A 22,170-nucleotide genomic window follows, 5' to 3' on the forward strand; every position below is an offset into this window, starting at 1 on the left:
ATATTTAATATTAAACATGAAATAATGTGGCAACCAATTCATTTACATTACTCTGTGAAAAAAAATTTGTCTTAACAGTTTGAGCTATTTTTAATACATATTTACTTTTGCTGAACATGAATTCATTTTCCAACTTTGTCTATCACGTCACAATTTTGAAAAATACTCATAGCAAGAACAAAGAATGATATTTTTGAAGGTTTTTATGACGTTGTAGCATCGACAGGAAAATTTATATGAAATTTTGTTAATACTAAAACATTACAGGCGCGCGCTTCGCGCACACTATTGAGCATTTAATAATTATATATATGTATATATATATATATGTGTGTGTACACACACACACACACACACACACACACACACACACACACACACACGCGTGCGTGCGTGCGTGCGTGCGTGCGTGCGTGCGTGCGTGCGTGCGTGCATGCGTGCGTGCTAAAATGTTATTTTCATTAATATTAAATCTTTACTATGAACGATCGCATGTTCCGAGTAATCGAAATTAGTGCCATTAATCATGTTTTGTTAAAAAAACGTTTTGCGTAAAGATGTATGCCATTCCATCGAAAGATGAGACAAAAGTAGTAAAATATGTGGCGATGCTTTATCATACAATAGATCAACATCAATATTAAACAAACACAAAATTCAAATATAAACACAAATTATCTTCAACTCTTATAGATAAATGGTTGCAAAGAGGGAAGAGGCAAAAGGCAAAAACCAAAAATATTACTAAGGTCTCAGTGGTCTATAAGCTCAGGATGCTCGCACGGAATGCAGGAGATCCGGGTTCGACTCCCGGTCGAGGCAATATTTTGTAGCGCTTCGTATTTAAAGTAATTTTATGCTTTACTTAAACATTATTTAAGTTCCGACATAACTAAAATTTTTTTTTAATTTCTTTGAATTATTTTATAATCAGTTTTCTGAAACCTATTTTACATTGTGTTTTTTCTTTTTTGTTTTTTGGTTTTTGCCTCTTGCCTCTTCCCTCTTTGCAACCATTTCATCGGCAATTGTACAATATTTCTTGCTATGTATTTTGTGTTTCTTTCGAAGTTCGTTAACTTTTATCAAGCGACATAAAAAACCGAATAAGGAGCAAAAAGACAAGATGTAAAAAATAGCAAAAAGCAAGAGAGCCATAAAATATATATCTGTTCTTGAAAATCATCTTTTTGAGACCACTTAAAAACCTTTAAATTTTTATTCTCCCTCCCTCCTTCCCTCTCTTATTTGGAATCGAAAAGATAAAATCCAAGTTCGATTCTGCTTCGTTATCACATTTTTCATTTTGCATTATTAATATCATTACTCACCGACATATAAGAAATTTTCTGTCGGATGTAAGATTTAATTTTTTCCGCTTCTATATCTTTTTTTTTGCTTCGTATAAGAGAAGTGATTTTCAGTTGTTCGTTTCTTTTTTCATGGCGTTTTCTGAGAATTTGAATTGATGTCGATGGAATTGGAGATTCAATAGTTTCTTCCAATGAGTCGGCTTCAACGCCACCAAAAAATAGAGAACTTAAAAAATATTCTTCGCAATTCTCATTAATTACATAAAACTATACTGAAAAAAATTTAATAAATTAAAAAATATTTGTTTAGATATTACTAAATAAATATTTATTAAATGTAAACATACATTTATCTGATAAGAGAATTAATTTAATTTAAGTGTAATTTTTTTATTTTGAATAATTATATATTTATTTACTGTAAGTAAATATTATGTAGGATTATTTAAACAATTATTTTTAAAATTTTTATTAAATTTTTGTTAATGAGATATGAGAATTAAATATAACAATTATACTCGATATCTTTTTCCCAAGTTTACAAACGTTCTTTACAGATTTATATAAATGATTATCGATTTCTATCAATTTATATAAGAAAAATTTTTATACCTGGACTCATCATCTATAAGAGTTGAAGATAATTTGTGTTTATATTTGAATTTTGTGTTTGTTTAATATTGATGTTGATCCATTGTACGATAAAGCCATATATTTTATAAGCTGCCTTTGTATCTCATCTTCTGATGGAATGGCATACATCCATATGCAACTTTTTCAATAACAAAATATGATTAATGGCACTAATTTCGATTACTTCAGGAATATGCGGTCATTGATACTAAAGATATTAATGAAAATAGTATTTTATTGAGAAAAAAACAAAAAAACTGTACGAGTAAATTAAGGGTAACATACGTGTCATCGGGTAATCTAATACGAGTACCCAGATAATATGATTAACCCTTATACACCTTTGGATTATTCGTATCTTGCATATTTTTTTTCTTTGAAGTACTAAAAGCACCTGGTCAAATATTGGTCTATTTTCTATTCCTAAAATAAGTTTGGCATGTAAATAGAAAACAAGTTTTGTGCTTTGGCTGCCTCAATTTGTAGGTATCCTTTATATATATATATAGAAAGATCCTAAAATCTGTGTTATCGACTAAACAAATGTATTACAGATTATAAATACAATTTTGATATTTCTTTATATGAGGGAACACCTCTTCGATTGACCTTGATATATGTTATAGAAGTGAGAGTACTGATCAACTTTTCTTTATAAATTAATCGGTGGTTTCTTACAGTTTTCGAGATATATTTACATAAAACTCATTTTCAAAATTTCATTATTTTTTTGTATATCACCCGACTTTCCACGCAAAGCGACTTTCACCCCACCTTCCCCTTTGCTTAAGGGGCGTCCGACTTTCATTTCCCTTGATAGAAGGGAGTCAGTAAGGCGAAGATCTAACTATATTACAAATTATAAGAGACCGCCGATTAATTTATAAGGAAAAGTTGATCAGTACCTTCATCTTTATATCATATGTCATGGTTAAGGTAATCTAAAAGGAGTTCCCTAATATAAAGATTTACCATAATTTTTGCATAACAATTACTTTTTTCTTTCTTACTGATTAGAAAATCCTTTTTTAGGATTAAAGTATATGCGTTAATACATGTCTGCGAGGTGGAGTCTATGCTGGGAATTAAAAAAATTTCGAAATTGAGACCTTTACCATTTTTTACAAGGGACGTTTCACAATTGTTCGATACCGATTTGATTTCTCCATGAAATGTGTTGTTAAACACAAAAATCTATAATAAAAATACTTATTTTTTAATACGTGCCCTAACTCATGTTTAAGGAGCGAAACACTCCTTTGAAAAAAAAAATCGTATTTCTCTTTCGAGCTGAATATCATCGGAAGTATAAAAGATGGAAAAAAATTTTTAAATAAAAGTTATGGTTTCAAAAGTACTTTAAAGTTGTGAGGAAAAAAATTAAAAAATTGTTTACAGTATACCAGGGTATACCCTCGCCACTCACAATTTTTTCAAATTTTTCAAATTACAAATTAGATTATTTTTTCCCAACTTCAATCGTGTATAATGGAATTACATTACAATATATCATTTTTGAAAATTAATTATAAATGTTTCCGTATATATATGTTATCTGTGCTCATAAGTAATTATTGTTGAAACAATAAGATAAAGAAATCGAATCGATTATTAAGGAAATTAATATGATTGATATTTTTAGAATTACAGATTGTAAATAACATTAAGATAGTTTTTATTATTTTTCCTTAAAGTGAGTAAAACTTTTGTTCTTTATTCATCTCTGTATATTATTTCCTTATATCTTAAGATTATTCTGTTAAAGTTATTTTCGATATTACGCTTTAATATCTTATTTATTTGTCGTTTACATAATAATTTTTAAATATTTACACAACAAATTTATATTTTGTATCATTTACTCATTACAATAATGATACTCGAAGAAAAAATGATTTAAACATAATGACTTTTTGCACTATGAATATTTTACTATAGCTGTATTATTGTAACCTTTGATATCATATCTTGTTGAAGTTTTGTCAAAACTAAATTCTATAGATTTTCAAATTCTCTGACTTTTGTTTATATAACCATTTTTAAACCACAAATATTTAAATAAGTTGTGATATCGTGGGAATGACAATTGATTGTGTATCAGAGATTTTTATTATATTATTTTGTTCATGCAAATTTATATTACTTTTCAATAACAAAATATTAGGTGTATGACTTTGCTTATACCTTTTTCGTATAGATGGCTTTAGCAGTAAATGGTGATCGAAATAAATAGATCATAGACGTTACACAATAAACTTGGGCATCTGTCAACATAATCCCATAGAAACATTAGTCAATTTGTGTCTGCATCATAAAGTTATTCTCGATTGAAAATGTCAGTTTACGAGTCAAATTCTTGTCATTTGCTGGAGGTTTTAATTTTCTGCTTCAATATGAAGAAATCTGCGGCTGATCTGAGGCTCATCGAATGCTCTCAAATATTTATGGTGAAACCGCTATTAGTGAAAGAACGTGTCGTAAGTTTCAACGCTTCAAGAAGAGTGATTTTCACGTCGAAGACCAGCATAGCGGTGGAAGAGAGAAGATTTTCGAAGATGCAAAATTGAAGACATTATTTGATCAAGACTCTTGTCAAAATCAAAAAGAATTAGCACGATCATTAGGAGTGACTCAATCAGCCATTTCAAAACGTCTCAAAGCCATGGGAATGATTCAGAAGCAAGGAAATTGGATGCCGTACGAGTTGAAGCCGAAAGATGTTGAACGGCGTTTGTTTGCTTGTGAACAGGTGCTTGAAAGGCAAAGATGGAAGGGCTTTCTGCATCGCATTGTGATTGGGGACGAAAAATGGATTCATTACGATAATCCCAAGCGCAGAAAATCATGGGGAGTTCCCGGCCATTCTTCCACGTCGACGGCCAAACCGAATATTCACGGCTCCAAGATCATGCTCTGTATTTGGTGGGATCAGCTCGGCGTAGTATATTATGAGCTGTTAAAACTGACTGAAACAATCACAGGCGATCAGTATCGAACGCAATTGATGCGTTTGAGCCGAGCATTGAAAGACAAACGGTCGCAATACAACGAGAGACACGATAAAGTGATTTTGCAGCATGACAATGCTCGACCCCATGTTGCGAAAGTGGTCAAGACATACTTGAAAACGTTGAAATGGGAAGTCCTACTCCACCCGCCGTATTCTCCAGACGTTGCTCTCTCTGACTATCACTTGTTTCGATCAATGGCACACGACCTGGCTGACCAGCACTTCCGGTCTTATGAAGAAATAAAAAATTGGATCGATTCGTGGATCGCCTCAAAAGATGACCAGTTTTTTCGACGCGGGATTCGTATGCTGCCCGAAAGATTGGAGAAAGTAGTGGCCAGCGATGGACAATACTTTGAATCATAAATGTATAACCAGTTTTTTACAATAAAGCCTCGAATTTCGGAAAAAAACGGTATAAGCAAAGTCGTACACCTTATAATATCTAAAAATTTTTTAGCAAAATTTTTCCAAATTCTGAATCTGTAGACATTTAATGGTTGTATTTTTCCTGTAGTGCCTTTTAGTACAATCATAGTAGTAATATGTTTTTCTGCACAGGTAATCTGAAATGATATTGGACAACGTCTACGAATCAAAAAGAAGAACGCTATTAGAAGCAATGTTTGGAAAATAATTTTCTTCTAATCACATTTCTTACAGATCATTTTATAATGTTCTGTAAGAAATGATTAGAAGATAATTATTTTTCAGAAAATCATTAGCTGTTTTTTGCAAATTAATGGAACCTTCTAATGTTTTTATAGTTACAAATTTCATAAGTTTTCTCGAAACAATTCGGTGAGATTTTTTGAATCTTGATATCTAACTGTGAGATGTTTTAAATATAGGATTTAAATTTTCTATTTCTTAAGCTTTGTAAAATCCACTTTTTTTTAGATCGATATCACTGTTGGATCATAATTCATATGCGTAAATTTAGATATGTAAAATAATTTTTCTATATGATTTTCTTGATTGTAATTGTTTTCATCGTCTTAATTGACATACAGATGAAACTCTTTTAAATTTACTTTGCATTGATTTTAGAGGACGATTTCTATTCTTGTCGTTATTTTTTTCATTAATGTTCCAGTTCTGTCAATACTCAACAGCTCATCTTTAATAAAGTCAAAGTCTGCGTCATTATTTTAACATTGAGGATAAGAATTTAAATTATCTTCATGCTTCCTTGTTATCTTCAATTATTTCAAAACTATTATGTAATTTATAAAGTTCTTAGTAATCAAGACAGATTTTTTTCATTATTTCCAATCCATTATAATATAATAAAAAATGCTATTCAGCAATTTTTGTACTGGTGTTTTTCTATTAGATTGAAATTATAGAAGCTAATAATATTAAGCGGATTGATAATCTTTTTAAAGATGTTTAACTTTGCTTTGTATCCTAACAGAATAACAATTTAACAAATTGCAGATATGATTATAACAAGACGACTGCACTAACTGAACACAAAACTGCTACGTGAATATACATATTTATACGTCCACTTATGTCACAAACTCTTCAGACGTGACATTTACCAACAATTCAATATACTTCTAAATGCGATAGTGGTTTCTAAATTCATTTTTCAAAGATTTAATTTTATACAATAATTTTATTATAAAAAAATGGATTTCGAATAATAAAATTGTATAAAATCTTTAATTTTTATTTATGGGAAAAATTAAATATTAAAGAAATAATAACAGGGTTAATATATATACATATATATATATATATATATATATTAACTAAATCTAAATAAATTAATATTTATTAATCTAAATACATATATATACATATATAATATACAGTCATAAAGTATATAGAAATCTATACAATTTTACTTAAGACTCTTGAGTAGTCACCACAGTCATATTGAATCGTTAGAATTGAGAAATAACACGTTAATTTTTATTATATGCCATTTATGCCAAGTAAAGACATTTGGATAAAACAAAATGATGAGATTGCTTTAAAACATTGGTAAAAATGGACGAAAACTATGCTTATCTCCCTTGACAGTAAATAAAATTGTAAAAAGTGATAAAAAGCATGTGAGTGAAAGCTACGTATGCATATTGAAAAAAGCACTTAATGTGCGACATTGCCAAGTTATCGATAATCATTGAACATAAAACATTAAATACTTGCATTTTCTAATATAATAGAATATTAATACTATGATTCAAAATTAAAAATTAGCAATCAATGTAAAAATTTAATTTTAATAAATTATAAATTAGTCTTTCTTATTATTAAAAGATTTTCATATAAGATTGATATTATCAATATAGGACAATAGTACTCTCCTCGCCACTTACTTCGCAAGTGATCGATCGTACATCCTTAACAACATATTTCGTTGAGAATCAAATAGGTATCCGACAATTATGAAACGTTCCTTGTTAGTCCAATATGGCGCTCCAGAGCTGTTGTGTCGTGACAACATTTCCATATAAAAGCTATGCAATCTGTATTTAAACAGACTAGTAGTTTTCATGAAATAGTGTGGAATTCTAAAAATTGGACTTGTACTTAAAATGTAATTGTTATACGGAAACTGATGTGTATGTGTGGCGTGTGTGTGAGATATTGATACAGTAATGTGTCAATGACACATAAATCGTCTGTAAGTGCTATTTTCAATATGATTAATCCAACTAATCTTTAGGAATCCCCTTAACTAGAATAACTTCTAAGTTCACATCTGTGTCACAAATTACCCGTCGTGTGTATAGAGTGTACGTTTTTGTATGTAAAAATATTTTTTTCTTTATTTTTAACTAATTCTCATTTATATTGCGGGAATATTTTGCGAATTATTAAAAAAAAGAATTTAACTTTAGAACAACATATTAGCCCTTAATAAACACAATGATTTTTTACATCCTTGTGTTAAAAATCTTGCCTGTAATATTGTATAATATATAATATTATATATTATATATTATTTATATATTATATAATATTGTTACGCTAGAGTCCCAGGAATCTTTATTTCACAGGAATTAGAAAGTGCGTGGAACTGTTTGAATTGATGTTTCAGACCAAGATAGTGGTTCGATGTCTCATCGCGCGTATCGCGACTCGAACGCACTCGGGTTAAATTTCAAAACAGAAGTCTGCAGCCGAACGCAATGATTCTGTTTTGTGATAATGCGCCCGTTTTTAAATCAAGGAAATTATTCCTTATGACCTGAGATAGGACCGTGTGACCTTACAAGAGGAGGAATCCGGTGAAGGATTTGAAATAATTCATTCGGCTTATCTTACATTACTCTAGATTTAATGAATTCTATTATACATAATTTGAATTTCTTAAAACTAAACTAAGTTTACTAAAATATTGTTTTAATTAAGTGAAAATTGTTGTGTTATGTTGTATTGTATTGTGGGTGATTTTATATTATTTCGGAGGTTTCTGAATAGAATCTTGGGAAGTGTAATTAAAATTTTGATCTATTTCTTGTTTGTTATTTACATAAATTCTTTTAGTTTAGCTAAGAGTTCCAAACGTTAGTATATAAGTTACGGTATTGTGTCTCTAAATCAGGAGAGGAAGAGGCTAATTCGGAATATAAGAAATGAATGGGAACGGGGAAGGGTTCTTGGATTTCAGGATCTAGGATTGTAATTTGTTGATAAGGGGAGAATCTGGAAAGATAATTTCTAAAAATTTGAAATTCTAAGGAATTAGGAAGTTGTGGATTTGAAGAAAATAATTCTTCTAAGTCGTTCGAGTGAGAGAGAGAGATGGGTGAGAGATATAAATTAGTTCGTCTAAAGGATTATTTTCAAAGGGTTCGAAGGTGGGTGATTGGTTGGAAGGATTTAGAGAAATGGTTACTTGGAGAAGGTTCAGGGAGGTTGATGGAATATTGACATAGGATATTGTGTGGGACTGTCTGGGTTTAAGGTTGGAAAATAGGAGATTTCTAGAGGAGGTGAAGTCAATTCCGGCCGAGAAGTGTAGTTAGAAGAGATTCTTATTTAATTTTCTACTTGTTTTTCTACTCGCCTAATTATTTGTAGTAAATTAAAATTTTTATGCGTTTTAACTGAATGGCTAGAAGGTCGCGTTGTCTGTCATCGCGGCGTTTGTTGCCATCGGATTAGTTGGCGTCGTGTTAGTACGGATCGCTCCGCTCGTTTATATCTATTTAATAATCGGAAGGACACTAGAATTTTTAAAAATAAAATCTCTAATGAATAGATTGCTTTAAACTTATTTTTCGGTGAGACGGATGGATTAGATCTGCTTCCTTTTTCGAGAAGACGAGGATGTTCTTCTGTCAGATGTTCACTGAAGAAGCCGTCCTCGGAAATCACTTCAACCACTGGTATGCACTCCCAATTCAGAATTGCTAATTTAAATTATTCGCGACTTATCAGTTTTTTAATCGGCTTTGTCCGCTATGCATTTTGCACATCTTAATTTATGCTATGAGTTTCTTTGTCTTTGATGGGAATAATCAGCGAGAAAATATAGGGATCAATTATTCCTAGGTGTCTTATGGACTGATTCTATTGTTAGCTTGAAAATATATACTCCATCGCTGATTTGCGGTTTTAGATACCCGATCCATCTATTAGATATCATCCTTTGACTTCTTGTTAATCTTTCTACGTTTGACATTACATTCTCCTATTACAACAAGATTGAAATTCCTTTCGAATTGATTCCCACAAGTGTTTAGTTTCCGATTCGATGGTAATATTTTCATGAAAGAAAAAAAATCATAGAATTCTCTGGACGTAACAATATATTTTATTTATATATTATATTATATATAAATTGAAGATATATTGCATTTACATTTTAAACAATGCATTTTATTATTACTATTATTACTATTAAAAAAATTTATAATTTATTAAGAAAATGTTCTTTATAACATTATATGTACAAATAAATTATAAATTTTTTAAATATAATAATAATAAAATGCATCGTTTAAAATGTAAATGCAATATATCTTTATCAATTTATAGCCATTTATGCATACTAAAAAAACATTTTCAGATTACTAAATAACTAAATTTTTAATTATTAGCTGACACTTGAACTATTTTTTCTTTTGTATAATATAATAGTTTGGAATGTCAACTTTAAGATATTAAACATAGAGTTTTATATTTATATTTTTAGAGTTTTATATTTTTTTTTTGTATGAAAAAAGTACATATTTCTTATTTTGTTAACTATATATAGTTATAACAATTTATATACAATTTGTTATAAATATGCAATTTTACAAATACTTACAAATACTTTCGAAAGATGTCAAAGTATACGTAAAAATTGTTTAATAATTTGTATATACTTATAAAAGTGGTGAAAATTAATCCAGAACACGAATGACTGAACATGTGTGGTAAGGGTGCCCAAAACTAAGGTGTGTACTAAGGGTACCTAGATAATGCTTCCAAGTAATACGACTAATAAGGGTATCCGAGTATTACCCGCATATTTCGAGTAGTGAGCGGATACTACAGACAATTGAACAGAGCAATTCTGGTAACTTATTACCCGATTCAAATTATTAGCCCTAATATGTACAGATATACTTGGGGCATTCTACGCCAAATTGGATGGCCTTTGTCACCGACCCTTGCCAATTTTTTTTTACTGATTTTTTAATATATTCCTCATATTAAAGTATGTATCCAGTTATTTTTTTAGATTTTTATCTCTATTATTAATATCCTAAATATGAATTTTTTAATATTTTTAATTTATTTTATTTTGCAAACGTTTAGTTGAACATAATTTCTGTTTAATTTATTGAAAAACAAAAAATAATTCAAATTGTTCGTCTCAAAATTCTCTATTAGGAAAAAAATATGAAAAAAACTTCAAGTTTTTGTTTATACTCGAAAAATCTGATTGAAATAAATAAAGTTGATTTTCGTCAAGATCGACATTTTTAATTTTTATTAAAAAATTCTCTAATATTCTTAATAGAAATATAAAGAATTTAAGTTATATTTGATTATAGTCAAAATTTTCGTTCCACTTTTTTTAAATTTTTCAAAATATTAAGTCTATTATTTAATGTTAGTAGATTTTTAATCTGCTGATGGGTTAAAAAAATAAATATATATTATTATATATATAAATCATATTATTTCATAACAATACTAGAGAATATATTTTTAATTTCACAATTATTGGGTCATCTAAAAAGTATCCGCGGTACTTTGTCACTAGATATATGACCATCAACACACATCTAGTGACAAAAAATACGCGGATACTTTTTAGATGACCCAATATTTAGAGAATAAGCACTTATAAGAATATTATTTGAATAAAATAACGTCTTATAGAATATGTGAAGAAATTTATTAATAAAAATCATTTTTATGTAAAAATTTTATATAAAAATCATTTCCATAACGGAGCATTTTTATTTTTCAGTTTTTTCTTACTTTTGTACGTTCTATAATCCAAAGAGTTTGAAAATAATTTTACAGATCTGCTATTTTGAATTCAACAATTGTGATTACAGTACTAATCAGAGACTTACAAAACTTTCAGATATCAATTTTCATGTACTGATTTTTCTTGAAAATTCTTGTTTTTTATATTGGATCCGCCATTTTGAATTGCACATTTTTTACTTCAGATTCGAAATTAGGGACCAAAAAAGATTACACAACAGCTCCTGTATTCGGTGGTTATATGTTAGACTCAAGAGAATATCGCGCACTATAGGTGACGCACGAGCTACTTTAGCGCTTTAAATTCAACTTTTGAACAAATGACCGAAAATTAATTTTTCAAAAAAGGATTTAAACTAGAAACATACAGCCATAAATTGTCAGATATTTTTTACGATTTTTTTTTCGAATTATTTGGTTTTATATTTCAAAATTTGTCATTTTCTTCCGATTTTTTACAATTTTTCGAAAATTTCAATATCATTTTTGTTTAGCCGGAAAAAATTAATAAAAAGTTACTTCCAGAAAAAACTGTTTTTACGATTCTTTGAAAAATAGAGGATGAAAAACCGGACAATGTAGTCGTTTTCAACGTATCTAAAATTCTACGGAAACATTTTTCAAAGTTCAAAGTATAAAATCTCCCCCCACCCTAAATTTTGTCGGTCTGTGTTATCCTAGTTCGCGAGATTTACAAATCCACTCATTAAGAAAAAGTTTCACTTTTTGCTTTCAGATCAATAATACGATCTTGGATCACGTTTGATCGTGTTCACGGTGCAGGCTTAATTTCGGGGCCATCTTATTACTACTCTATAAAAAATTAACATTATAAAAAAATATTTGTTTACATGTATTAGAAGTACAAATTAGTTCGGTCCGTTTTTTTGTGTTCAAAAATGCATTTATTTCAAAACAAAATGAACAGATTAATTGAAGTATTGTCCATCGCTGGCTACTACTTTTTCCCCATCTCTCAGGCAATTTTCGAATTCCATCTCGAAAAAAATGACTCGTCTTTGGAGGCGATCCAATTTTGGAGAAGTGAACTGGTGACTTGCCAAATCGTGCTGCATCCTTCGGAACAACCAGTAATCAGAAGGAGCAATGTCCGGAGAATACGGCGGGTGCGGTAAAACATCCCATTTAAGCGTTTCCAAATATTTTTTTACGACTTTTGCGACATGAGGCCGAGCGTTGTCATGAAGAAAAATAAATTAATAATAAAAAAATAATAACTTTATCATGTCTTTACTCGTATTCCGGCCGTTTTTCTCGCAATGCACGACTCAAACGAATCAATTGTAGCCGATACCAATCGCCCGTAATGGAATCGTCAGGTTTCAGCAGCTCATAGTAAGCAACACTCTTTTGGTCCCATCAGATACAGAGCATGATCTTTGAACCATGAATGTTCGGCTTTGGTGTTGAGGTCGATGGCAACGATTGACCGGACTTAGCGTAGTATTTTTTCTTCTTGGGGTTGTCGTAGAATATCCACTTCTCATCTCCAGTCACAATCCGATGCAAAAAAACCTTTTCTTTGTTGTCTTTGAATCAGCTGTTCGCAAGTGAAAAATCGCCTTTCAATGTCTCTCGGTTTCAATTCATAAGGCACCCAATTTCCTTGTTTTTAAATTATTCCCATGGCTCTCAATCATGCAAAAACGGCTGGATGAGTTACTCCCAATGATTCTGCAAGCTCCTCTTGCGTTTGACTCTGATCTTCTTCGAGTAGTGCCTCTAATTCTTTGTCTTCGAATTTTTTTGGCTGTCCAGAGCGAGGCTTGTCTTCAACGCTGAAATCTCCATCCTTGAAACATCGAAACCATTCCCTACATGATTTATCAGTTGGAGCAGTGTCACCATAAACTTCGACAAGCATTCGATGGGCTTCAGCTGCACTTTTCTTCCAATTAAAGCAGAAAATTAGAACTTCTCGCAAATGCTGCTTGGTTAACACAAAATTCGACATTTCAAACACAGTAAAAAATCAAGGTTTTTGTATGAAACTCAAAACGATATAAACTGAATATTATTAGCAGATGTTTAACCTCTCTGAAAACGCCAAAATCAGCTGTCACTACGAACCATTCACAAAAGCCGGAGCCATCTTTTGGAAAACGGACCGAACTAATTTGTACTCCCAATACATTGTACGCACTTTCTAGACCTGTATTAGTTTTTAAGTGTACCTTAATTTTTATTCATTAAAAAATTCTCAAAGAATGGCTTCAAAATTGGCTCTCAAAAAGAGATCCTCTTAATAATAACTATTCAATAGTACCTTTCTAAAATTGAAATCCAATGTTCCTTAGTAGAGCATTTGCAATTGGTTTTACAATTCTTAGTTTAATGTAATACGTGGTTGTCTCGATAATATTTATTAATCCTTTAATATATAACCGTCAAACGCGCATCTCCGCGATGATAGCCGCTTACGTAGTAAGCGCAGCGAGAGAATCGATCAGCATCACCGAAAAGTAGCAACAGTATTTCACATCGACATATAGAATGGACCACTGATGGCAGTGGTGGAGGTAGAAAGATGAGTAAAGTGAGAGGCAGATAAATGAATGAATTTCTTTTTCTGTTTATTAAAGCTTGATTGGTTGGTAGGTACTGCTGGAACAGCAGCCAATTAGACTTTAGTAAACAGACAAAGGATGTTCATCCATTTATCTGCCTCTCACTGTACTCATCTTTCTACCCCCATCACTACCATCGATAGTCTATTCTATCTGTCGATGTCTATATTTCGATATATTCAACTAGAGTCATTCTAATAAAAGTCGAGACGTAAGCAGTCTTCTTCGTAATTGATGCGATTATGTTTCAGTTTATTAATGTGTTAGTGAATATAAGTGAGAGCAATTTTTATGAGTGTAGTATCACGTTTGTCAAGATATTGACGCCGAGGCGGACGTTTTTTATTTTGGTTTGAGTTAATTATCTTAAAATAATTATCGCCAATCTAATTTTGGCCAATCTAATATCGACCTCCTTCTTATTTTTCCGAGGTATCATTTATTAAAGAAGAATAAGAATTATTAGTTGTTTCCGATAAGACTGAAATATGGCTTCCTTCTGGTTTTGTGTCTCGATTCACACTAGAGTGATTCTATATTCAACTATCGTCTTAACATCTTTTTTTTTAGAAAAGGTTACACGAAAATATTAACTTTTAGCTTTAAAATTGTTTTCCGTTTCGATATGATTTTTCGTTTTCAAGATATAACAATCAAAAAATCATTGTATTTTGTCAATTTCATATTGCTTTTTTATTTATTATAATATTATCTGATTATAAGTGCAGTATTTATATGTAAGTATAAAAAGCTCTTACTTTCCATATAATGTAGTTTTAAAATGAAATGAAATGTGTAAGAGGCTTTCCTTTATTTTTATTATACGCGCGAAATTGCGAGTTGCGCAATAGTGAGGGCGCGCGTTACACACTATTATCAACGTTTATCGATTGATATTGAACGCGTTTTATATAATAGATTAGCGCTGACGCATTAGGCGCGCAGAAAAGACACGTTTGTCATAACACTCGATCTGTGATCCTGACTAACAACAACGTTTTCTTGTAATAAAATAAATAAACCTTATTAAGAAATAATTTATTTTAATTAAATAAACCTTATTCAGTTTGTGTATCCGTGGAGATTTTCCCTTCATACACAACATGTCTTTTCCATGTATTACATGGAAAAAGAGTTATTTTCAAATTGTTACCTCGAAAATGAAAAATCATATCAAAAAGAAGCAAAATACATTTTAAAGCTAATAGTTTTATGTATTAACGAAATGTAGAAAAAAAATGTGCAATATCATTAACAACGTTATAAAACAATTTTTTTTGTCTGTTTGACAGCTTTTTTCAAAATTGTGACGTGAAAATTTGGAAAACGGATTTGTGTTCAATATTTAAAAATTATGAAAACGATAAAGTTTGTTCAGATAATGATCCAAAAATGTAAATTTGCAAATTAGTGATAAATAATGATAAAAATTTTTAAATATATAAAAGACATTTTATAAACTACATAATCAAAATTATCAAGCAAGTTGTAAATTTTGTAAGGCAAAATATTAACAATGCGCTTCGTAAAAATTATATTTTAATACAGATTAGTTGCTATTATACATATTACATTTTAGTATGTTATAACTTCCAGAAATTATCAGGGTCCCTAAATTAATTTCGTAAACATTCAAAAGTGATGTTCCCTAAAAAATCACGATTTTTTTCAATAATGAACAAAACTAATTAAAGGACATGTAATGTTTTAAGAGGGAGTTTATGGTTTTTGTAGGAAAAATTCTATTTAGAGAACGAATAAGACAATTTTATTTTTTATTTGGTAAATGAATACTTTAGGTTACATCTTAGCATCCGATTTGAATGTCCTTTAGATATGTTGTAGGGGAGAGTGTCCTGAATGATTTTCCGCAAGAATTGAATAGAGGACGCCATTATTTTAGGAGATATAGTAAATTAAAATTCCATAATATGTAGAGGATGATACATTAGTATAAGGGATATATTACGAAATTTGTATACTGAAATTTGTATTAGGAGGTTGCATTGAAAGCCGCTATTTTTTTGTTTATTTCGATAACAAAATCAAAGTATTTACCCAGAAGCTACGATTTTTGCCCACTTTTTTGGCAAAGAAGTTGAATTCTGCGAAAGAATGGTCTGTCTTTTCAGTCAATCCATTTAATAACCTAATTTTCGACATTGCCGTAATTACGGAAGTATCTTCCAGAGTGTGTTGCATTGATCGGATTAAATGATAATTGCTTGGTGCCAAGTTCGGAGAATACGCTGAGAGAACCTTCCATTCGAGTTCCATCAGTATTTGTTTCACGGCTATAGCAACATGGAGCCGAGCGTTATCATAGAGAAGAATCACCTTTCGACGATTTGCAATTAATAATCGTTTTTGCAAATTAATTATCATTCAAAACTCCAATTGTCGATAATGATCGTCGATAATGGTCGTTCGGTGATGATTGTTTAATTCGATTTCAACAACTCATAATCGATCTTCCATATTCCACCAAATACACAGCATTGATCATGGATATTTTGTTTTGGAGTCGATGTTGCTGATTGGCCAGGATTTTCTGCGTTTCAAGTTATCAAAATAGATCTATTTTTTATCGCCAATCACGATTCGTCACAAGAAATTCTTCTTTTTTGCTTTGCAAGCAAAGAAATCAAGATGCTTAAACGATGACAATGGCATTTTTGGTCAATTTATGTGTCAGCCATTTCCCTTCATTCTGAAGCTTTTCCATGGGTCGTAAGTGTCATGAAATGATTGATTTATCGACTTTGAGCTGTTGAGCCAATTCTTGGAGTGTTTGAGCAGTTTTCTTCCAATAGAGCTTGCAGTTCATCTTCGAACTTTTTTGATTGATCTAGCCGTTGTTTATCATGAAGGTCATAATCATCACTTTTGCATCGTCGAAACCAATCTCTACATTTTCAATGGAGCAGATTCACCATAAGTTTCCACAAACAATCGATGAGTTTCAGCTGCACTTTTTTTCAAATCAAAGTAGAAAGTTGTAACGATACGTCCTGGATGTGTATCATTCCTAGCGTAATTACCTGAATGCAATCACTGAGGATGCGATGCGCCCGTAACACCGCATGAAACTCACGAGTGACACTCCGCCGGAGATATCCGAGCTCGTTCGAATTCTGTCGATTTTCGTTCTCTTCCGCTCGTATTGTTAATCGGCGGGAATCGCCGAACAATTCCAGAGCAATACGAGCGGAAGCAATAATTAGTATAAAAAATACATTTTTCTCCGCGCACGCTCTCTTTTCGATCTTGCTCCTGCTCCGATTCTGCTATTTTCCAGATCCGAATCTTCTGGCCGTGAGCGCAAAAAAGTGATAGAACGTACTTTGCTACTGTCGAGAGTTCACAGCAACCGACATAACCTGAACCTGCTGCACCGATGGGAATTTTCCGTGACGGAATGTACTCCGAGTATTCTCAGTTGCTGTGGCTTATTTGCCTCCGTTTCCTTTCCGCGCATCGATATAAATCCAAGGGTAGAGCGTGCTCTGACGAGTTTTCGACCGTCGATTCCTCAGATCACTGGGCCTTGACAGAAGCAAAGGGGTAGAGATTTCTCTACCTCCGCCAAGTATTCTCGGCCGTCGAGTGCCCAAACGCATTCTGCATTTTCCCCATGTTACAACGGGGCAAAACTCGTACGTTTCTCGCGACGGCTATCGAATGCGACCGCGATCGCAATTTGCTGGTGCATACTCGCGTGTCAGCCAATCAGGTGTACTGTGTCGCGCACCTAACTTGCGTCCCGTACTCCGCGACCACGACACCGAAGGCAATACCAAGCCGTACCGCGTTGTGATTATACATACACATCGTATGTATACGCACACATCTACTTACATACAGAAACTCTATTGTACGTATTAGACTTACATAGACTCAAATACACAACTTTTTACTATAGCAAAAACACGAATCTGATTTATTTGTATCACCTCCCGAAGCGAACTTAATTTTGCGCACTGTTTCGAAATTTCTGGCGAACTATGTTCGCGCACAAAATCAGGTCTTTTACAATGTACACAACTTATCACGTTCTATTTTAATTTGGTTATAAAAAGTCACATATATAAACAAAGGATAGCATTTGTTGACTATATTTTAGTAGGAAATGTTCATATTTTTCAAAATGACATAAGTAACAGATATCTGACCACAGTATACGCAGCTAGAGCCATGAACAGCGGTTTGCAATCCTTCTATGCCGTACTGATCTCTTGAAGAATGTAAACAAAGTCAGAAAATCACAGAGTCATAGATATTTTCTCTAATTGGCTCATCATCTGCCGACGTGATCGGACATGTTATTGTATCATCATTTTTGAAAAGTGAGACTGACTTCAAACGCGCAACTGAGTTTGTGTTACTATTTTAGACTTTTGTATTCTTCATATTGTTTTTGTTATTTATTTACCACATAAGTATCGGATACTCAGTTCCAACTTATCTAGTTGCGGAGCCAATAAAAGAAGAAGAAGAAAAATAGATATTTTCTAAACAGTAGGACGTACACTCCAGGCCAAAAGTTTGGATACACTGTTCCGAGCAGCATTAAAATGCTTAAACGGAATTTTTCGCTTCTATAGTATTTTCTTTTATACTTACCGCGTTTATTATCTCATTAGATATTTAGAAAATTCATATGTACCTAAATGTCTAAATGTACCAGAGAGGTGAAATAATTAAATTTGAGTAGTGTGCATACTTATGTAAACATTTCAAAAGAGTTCTTCGTGCGTACTCGAATTTCTGTAAGTAGTTATTTGTGTTTATGATTTGCTTGCGATAATATAAACATTTTCAAGTGCGTTATGGACTTGTGTATGCTAATGCAGGTGAACCTTAATAGTGAAAACGACAGCGAAGCTTCAACAAGTGCTTTGATACTGACTTTGTGAATTAATAATTTTATAGAAAATATGGTAAAATCTAAAGAAATTTCGATTAATAAGAGAAGTGCTATCGTAACTTTACACAAAGAAAGTCAGTCAGGGTTATCGCAAAAAAAGTGAAAGTATCGCTGAAGAGTGTCCAAACTACCAAAATTACTATAGCGTACTACAAGACATCCAGTATTCTGGTTGACCGTACTCGTTCAGGACGCCCAAAAGTAACCATTTCTCAAGAGGATCAGTATATGGTGATTACAAGCAAGCGGAATACTAACGGACGACTAACAGCATCGGAAATCTATGCAGAAGTGAATAGAAGTCGCGATAATTAATCCGGTTTCTCTCATTATACTAAAACGTTTGAGAAATGCAGGCCTCAAAGCTGTGTAGCAAAAAATCTTTTTGTTGCGTGCAATAAATACAAAGAAACGTGGGCCCAGCAGCATTGAAATAATTTCAGGTCATTTTGAATTTAATGTAACATCTTCTAATAAAATATTTTTTTATAACAATTTATCACGTTTTTGTTAAATGTATTTGCAAACTTTTGGCCTGGAGTGTAATAATCTCGCAGTTCGTTATAATTTTCAATATGTAACTATATTTTTAAGCTTTGTTAATGATAAGAATAAATAATAGTCCTCTTTTCGCGTTATAAAATGTATGCCGTGGAGGCAGTACATGCCGCCTTCCGCGGAGGGGAGGGGGGCACACTGCCCCAAAAAAATTAATCTAATCCAATCCATATTTTAGTATTAGTGCATATACTTTACAATATAAAACGAAAGCTACTTAATATTAAAAATATTTAAAAAGTGGGTTGAATTATGTTATATTTTTGAGGGGTAGTGCCCCTAGCAGAAGGCGACACATATTGCCTCCACGCATACATTTCTCAACGCGAAATGTGCCAAGGGGCACAACTTTTACGCGAAGTGGGATCCATCCCACCTCCCTCCCTGCCCAGGGGTACGACTTGCCACATGTTCATATACAGTGTGTTTCATTTTAATAGAAAATGGGGATTTTAATTCCATTTAAAAAATTTAATGCGACCTTCGTCTGACCTTGACAACGCCACTCAAGCTCAAACCAAATGATTTTATTCATCTTCTGTCATCTTGCCTGGAATATCTCAAAAAACATGGAAGATACAAAAGAATGTTTCAAACAAAAGTTTGTATGGTTTCGAGGGAGACATAAGATGATATCATTTGGTTTGAACTTAGATGGCGTAAGGTCAGACGAAGGTCACATTAAATTTTTTTAATGGAATTAAAACCTCCATTTTTTTATTGCATATTCTTATAGCTTACCTCGAGAGCTTTCCAAAACACTATAATAAAATATGTTTTTCATTAAGCACTTTTCGAGTTATGAGGCTTGAAAGTTATAGTATTACATGTATTAGGCATAAAAAAATAAACGGTATTAGCCAAGGTGTGCCGGCCAGTGAAGAGGTAGATCCGGCCGGTGAAAGCAAGACTCGAGGTGGATGAATGTTATTGGCATGTAAAATTCTACATACAATTGCAGGAGACACATTTAATTCACGATTAATTTGACGTTGACTAATGTGCGGATTCATACCATTTCTAGTATTATTACGATAATAACATCGTCGTTATTTAATGATTTTTTTTTAGAACGTTTGCATTTCATCAATCCCGTACGCGCTCTAGTTGTTAAACGCAAAATTGTTTTATGATCGGGATGTCGTCTGGATACCTATCTCGATACTGACGAGCTGCTTTTCTAGCGTTATTAGTGGCATAAAAAATACCAATCATATAAACTATTTCTGACGGCGGGTAATCTGCAATGTTAATAATGACATAATTACCGGAAGAAAACAAAATGAGTTTACTCAATTGAACAAATCCGCAATAAGAGCGACCAATCCGAATCGATTTTAAGTTAAAAAGCAATCAACTATATGGGAGCCTAATGGAAGTGTTTTAGAATATGTCATAGAAGTCTGTATAGTTTGAAACAGCGCGCCGTATGTGATTGCCGTGTGTCATTGTTAACCTTCCGCCGACGAACGCAGAGATCTCGTAAGACTCTCGCGTTAGAGTTGTTTACTTTTTTCATCTATGCGTGAGTCAAGTATGCTTCCTTTCTCCTGTTTTATATTTGTCAATCGATGTAGGAGGTATATTATTATATAATAAGATATATAGTAATCATCATTTTCAAGCTGATTCAAGTTTTCGCATTTAAATCGACGATGTTGTAAAAACATTTGTGACTTTTACGAATTTCAGACACCATATTTGAACCCCCATATTGGATTTTTTAAAAGTACACAAATGTGCGAATATTTTGAAACCTTTTATATTTATTTTTATATATATATATATATATATATATATATATATATATATATATATATAGGACGTTTCGCATCAAGCGGGCACTTCTTCTTCCAAAATTTGATGCAACGGAAAAAAAAGTTTAAGATCTCAAAATATTCACACATTTATGTACTTTCGAATGAAACGTAGCTTTTTGAAAAATTCAATATGGGCCGTTCAAATATGGTATCTGAAATCCGCAAAAGTCACAAATGTTTTTACAACATCGTTGATTTAAATGTGAAGACTTGAATCGATTTGAAAATGATTACTATATATATTATTATATTGGGTCATCTAAAAAGTATCCGCGGTTTTTTGTCACTAGATGGTGTTGATGGTCAACACATCTAGTGACAAAAAACCGCGGATACTTTTTAGATGACCCAATATAATAATATACTTCCTATATTAATATTATCCTTTACATATAATATTATGGAATAATTTTAACTTTTATTGTGTCTCCTAAACCAATGCCGTCCCCCACTTAATTCTTGCGGAGAATCACTTAGGATACTCTCCTCTACAATATATTTAAAGGACACTTAAATCGATGAAATGTAATCTAAAGTATACATTTACTTTTTGTTTAAATATGTAAAATCTTGTAGCAACTATGCACTTCAATTTATTTTTATTTATTTATAAATATAAAGATTCTTCACGATCTTCTATACGAAAAAAAATTTGCATTTGCGACGATTCCAACGTGACTTGAGCCCCTGCATACTGGCAGTTATGTCGAATTCAGTAGGACTTGTAGAGTTGTCACAGCTCCACATTGGTAGCGATACGGTAATTTTCACAATTTCCTGATCACAAGATCTGTGCCTACATCATTTTGGCGTTGCCTCCTCTTCAATAGTGATTAAGTCATACCAACACATAATAGGCGTTTTA

General features: G+C 31.9%; 1 protein-coding gene across 2 annotated transcripts in view; it reads left to right on the plus strand.

The window, feature by feature from the left end:
- The window catches only part of Hlc (putative ATP-dependent RNA helicase DDX56), a 57,721-nt gene that overhangs the window by 26,660 nt on the left and 8,891 nt on the right, over positions 1–22,170 (plus strand). The window lies entirely within an intron of this gene.

The sequence above is a fragment of the Acromyrmex echinatior genome, chromosome 12, assembly GCF_024713525.1.
Source record: "Acromyrmex echinatior isolate Ae372 chromosome 12, ASM2471352v2, whole genome shotgun sequence".
In the NCBI taxonomy this organism is placed as follows: domain Eukaryota; kingdom Metazoa; phylum Arthropoda; class Insecta; order Hymenoptera; family Formicidae; genus Acromyrmex; species Acromyrmex echinatior.